Genomic DNA, 4815 nt, shown 5'->3' with positions numbered 1-4815 from the left:
TCCTTTGCCCTATGCAATTATTACTATGATTAAAACTCACTTAAGGTAGGCTGTTAATGAGAAAAGACAGAGATGAAATCCACTGGCACACAGGCCACCCTTAAAGAAACTTCTGAAAAATGCAAGAAAGATTGCAACTTAATGGAGTTCAAAGCCTTATTAACCATACTAGACTTCTGCAGCATGGCTCTGTTATTTTCCTTTAAAAAAACCCAAAGAGCAGCTTTCTTCAGGGAAGAAAAATCCCTAAACCTTGACTTGTCCTCTGCTCCAGTTGTTTTCTTGAGTCTGCAAGGTCCTGGAGCAATAGACCAAGGGAAGCAAGTGACAGAGATCTGAACTGATTAAACCTGAAGTCTTAAAAGACAGCTTGTCATGCACTATTTGCTACTTCACTGCTGACTCAAGAACATTCAGCTCATGTGCATATTCCACTTTCCCATCTGCCCACTACTTCTGCTTCTCACTGACAGTTGCACATTGCCAGCACAAACATCTCTGATATATTAAGAACTAAGTGCAGGGCAGCATAAAACACACAGAGCTTTTCATCAAAGTATCAGAAGTACTACTCTATTGACTATTAATCTTTATTTGTAAGCTTAACTTATTAAAAGCCTCCATTTTAACATAATAAATAATGTGACTATGTACTGTAGCCTACTGCCACTAAAAACTTTATGTAGAATTTCAGACTCCTTTGCTATGGAATATGAGGCTTTGTTTATACTCTTGGTGGATCTGTATAAATCTATGGCAATGAAAACCAATCCCTCTTTATAAACTGATAGCATTATTAAATCCAGAAAAACAGGCAGCTATAGCTAAAAGCAAGACTCAGTAAATTTAAAACCTGTACCTAAAGTTTATTATTTTTCTCTCAACCAATGCAAGAAAGAATATGTTATCAGTTAAGACCATCCAATGGATTTATTTCTCAAGCTAGCAAAACCACACACACTTGGCATAAAAACAGTTTTAAATCAAATAAGATTCATATGTCCTTGCCTTTGACATTGTTGCTTGTTTCTAACCATTTTTTAAAACAGAAAAGTGTTATCCATTTCCTTTTCATGCATGTGTTATAATTTATATCCACAGAACAGAAAGAAAACAAATCATTGTTTTACAAGCTCCTTTTACCAAGACATCTTTAAGAATAAAAAGGGTTATTTGGAATGGTATGAATATCCTGAACTCCCACTGGCTTTGGGTGGGAGTCAAGCACATTCACTAAGCAGTTACTCAAAAACTCAGCACCTTACAGAATCAGTCCATGCACAGCCCTCAAATTACTTCATGTGTTTTCTAAAATGAGACAGACTACTTTGAAGAAAAACTAGCAGTATCTCTCATCAGCCAGATTGAGGAACTAATTCAGGAGTGAAAAAGGCTTGCTCTACAACAGTTGGACTAACTCCTGACCTAGTTTTTTTCCTCTCTTCAGTTTTCCATCTCCACTACAGGAGTAGCTCTGTTGCTTTTACATAGCTGCTTAACCTTTGTCTACCTCACAAAAAGTGATGCCAACTTTGGGTTACCTTAACAACCCAGACTAAAATTCTCTCTGCTGGAGAACCTGAATCATCCCTAAGTAGCAGAAAACTCTCAAAGCAGCACAGAAACCACTATCACTGCTCCATAACCAGAGCACTAACCTAGATAAAACATAGGTAATCTGAGGAAAGCTGACAGTGTTAGGGATTAATGAGCCCACATAGTCACCCAATTATCATGGGTTACACATCTTGAAAGCCTGATTTGTTTCCCTCCTACTTCTTATTTTTCAGGCAACCATTGCAGCAAAGTGTATTTGTTACCCAATAAGATCAGTTCAAGACATGCTATTTATGAACTCTTGAAGGTTTTTTAAATCTTTCTATTCTTACACTTTTCACTTCATTAATACCTTATTTTACATAAACATATTTAGCATATTGCTGTATTCTAGACCTGTTTAATACCAGATCTGGATTCAATACCTACATATGTGCATATATGTAGCTATATATTATAGTCCATGTAAAGAAGTCATGACCATTTGGTTGTAATAATGTACTATGAAAAAAAAGAAGAGGCAACCGAGGATAATTACTTTGCAAGCAAATGTAAAGTAGAACCCTAAGCAATCATCATAAGGGGAAGTACTGATCTCTGTCCTGTTCTTCTACTGACTCTGGCACTTGACAGACTGTACCAAAACAAATTCAGCTTGTTAAAACAGCAGAAAACTAGTACAAGCAGTGTTTTGCCAGGCTTTTGCACTGAATCAGCTCAGCATAAGGTCCATCAAAAGCCAAAACAATGGTGCACTCAGACCACAGGGCCAAAGCACAGGGACCAGAGGATTGGGACCTCCCCTATGCTGATATGTAAGGGTTAGACACCCATAGCTATAATGAGCAACTTCACTCGAAAAAAAACCACCAAAGTGTTTCATGCACAATTTCATGCAGTTTTGCTACTGAGCAAGGCTGATTTAAAATAACCAGTCAATTCACTATTTACTTGCAGGTTAACTATGTTTTCAATGAAGAGTAGTGAGCTATGTTCCTCCTTTTTCCCTTACTATCCATATACTAAGCCTTAACTCTGACTTAAGAGATTTCCAAATTGCATTGCCAGTGAGACTGCAGTGACTGGCATTTCTACATACCTCTCATTAGTTTTCATCCTTGCACACTTTTCAAATACTAATCACATCAGTTGCTTTGCAATGTCTTTTGACAAGAGTATTGGTTCTGCAATACATAGATATGCAATTATAAGGGAGAGGAAAGAAAATAAGCTTTGTTCAGAGTTTTATAAGTTTTATAAATAGTAGCAGTAGACTTAATCGCATTTTTATAAGAAGAAAAAAGCAATAGCAAGTAATAAATTTACCCATTTAACAGCATGCCCACAAGCACTACAGACTAATACCTCACTGTGTTAAGCACCATGCTGTCATAACTGTCTACTGGCAAGTAATGCTTCCCAATAGCTTCACAGGGCTAAGTCATAATAATGAGGTCTCAGACATCTCCCCTGTTACTTTGAGCAATTATCCCTTTCCCCTCTCTCTGCAGGTAGACCAATTTTCATCCTCTCTTCTTGACTGCTCCAAGTGTTAAATGCATATGGCATTCATCTCCATACCACCTGAAAGTCTTTTAGCCAGCTCCTGCCAAGCAGAGAGCACACTTGTACAAAATAATAAAATATGAATTGTAAGTTATTAATAGTTGGACAAAGATAGAACAGATATTCACATAAATGGAAGAACATAAGGAAGCAACAAGAAAAGATGTAACAGTTCATTTAGTAAACACTCTAGACTGAGTTAATGCCTAAACCCTTTCAGATGCCAGTCCAGCCCCAGAGCGGGTTGCTAGTGCCCTGTCACCTACATGTCCTAGCAATGGAGCACTGGGTAAACTCTTTATGTAATGCCAGGATGGTGACTTCTCCAGACACAGTAATTCTTGAGACATTGCTGTATCCCACAAGCATATAGGACTGTAGTATCACTGCTTGCTTCTTCCTATCAATTAACTACAATTTCTCCTCTGTTGCCACAGCCTACATTAGTTGTCAACTCTATCATGACAGCAAATAAACTGCACGGTCTCTGCATTCTCTCTGGGAAATGCATTACCCTGCTTGTACATTTGAGGGACTCACCTACCTAACAAGGCCAAATAAAGCATGAGAGCGTTATCAACTCTTGATCTCCAGAAATACTCAAAGTTCTGTAAAATCCTTGATATAAACAATCCATAGGATGACATGCACTGCCTCCTGCTTTCAGGATTTGCAGCCATGTATTTGCTAGTAGAATTCTTCAGTTGCTCCTACACTGTTCTCTATAATCCCAGCATTTATTGGGGTGGAAAGGGAAGATGGAACAAGTCACTTATCAGAAGTGATTACAGAGTGAACTTCAGGTCACATTCTTGAAGGTGGAAAGTCTACATACCAAGGAAGTTTGTTAGCATGATGCAAATCTACTGGTTAAAAAAATAAATCATTAGAACTACATAAATTGACATGAAAATAAAATATATGTATCTGTACAAGCATGGAACAACAGCTTTAAGAAGAATTATCTCCCTTATTTTACTAACACTACCACCTCAAAACAGGTAAATCGCAAGTCATTTTTTATTAGTTATTTCATTTCATTTCCGGGAAGAAAGAGTCATAGTTCTGTAAAACTTGCAAGGAAGGTTCCTATTTTGAAAGATAAGCAGCTAGCACTTGCATATATAACATTACCTGCATGTATGCTTTTTTTTTTAATCCCCTTCTTTTCAAAACAAGGAGCCAAACCCAAGTTCCTACAGAAAGCCACCAGGTATCATCTTGCATTTCAAGAGAAATGAGATCTTTGAGCTAACACAATGTGCAATACTTTAAATGCATTCATGATTTACTACAAGCAGCATGATTTTTGGCAGTGTAGCTGCATGACAGCTGTATGTGCCAAGCTGGGAAGAGAATCATTGCCTTCTTGCTCTCCCAGTGCAATTCCAGGCTGCATTTGATATTTACCCAGCTCACAAAAATTAAAGCGAGAGACTTGGAAAAGGTTCTGTAACGACAATTAAGATGGAAGCTTCATTCTAATCAACACAGGAGCTTGTCTCCTAGCCCAGAACATGAGAACTGCTTTGATAAGGAGCATAGTGTTCTTTTCCAGCTGCTGTTATCTTCACACTTTCCTGTGGAAGATATACTTGCTAACACATTGGTATAGATAGCTGGAAGCAGACTTCTCAGCTTTGCATTAAATGCAACATCTCATAGGGAAAAAATAAAGAACAGTTCATAGAA

Source organism: Strix uralensis, chromosome 8 (genome assembly GCF_047716275.1).
Source record: "Strix uralensis isolate ZFMK-TIS-50842 chromosome 8, bStrUra1, whole genome shotgun sequence".
Classification (NCBI taxonomy): domain Eukaryota; kingdom Metazoa; phylum Chordata; class Aves; order Strigiformes; family Strigidae; genus Strix; species Strix uralensis.
Note: the sequence above shows the minus strand (reverse complement) of the source record.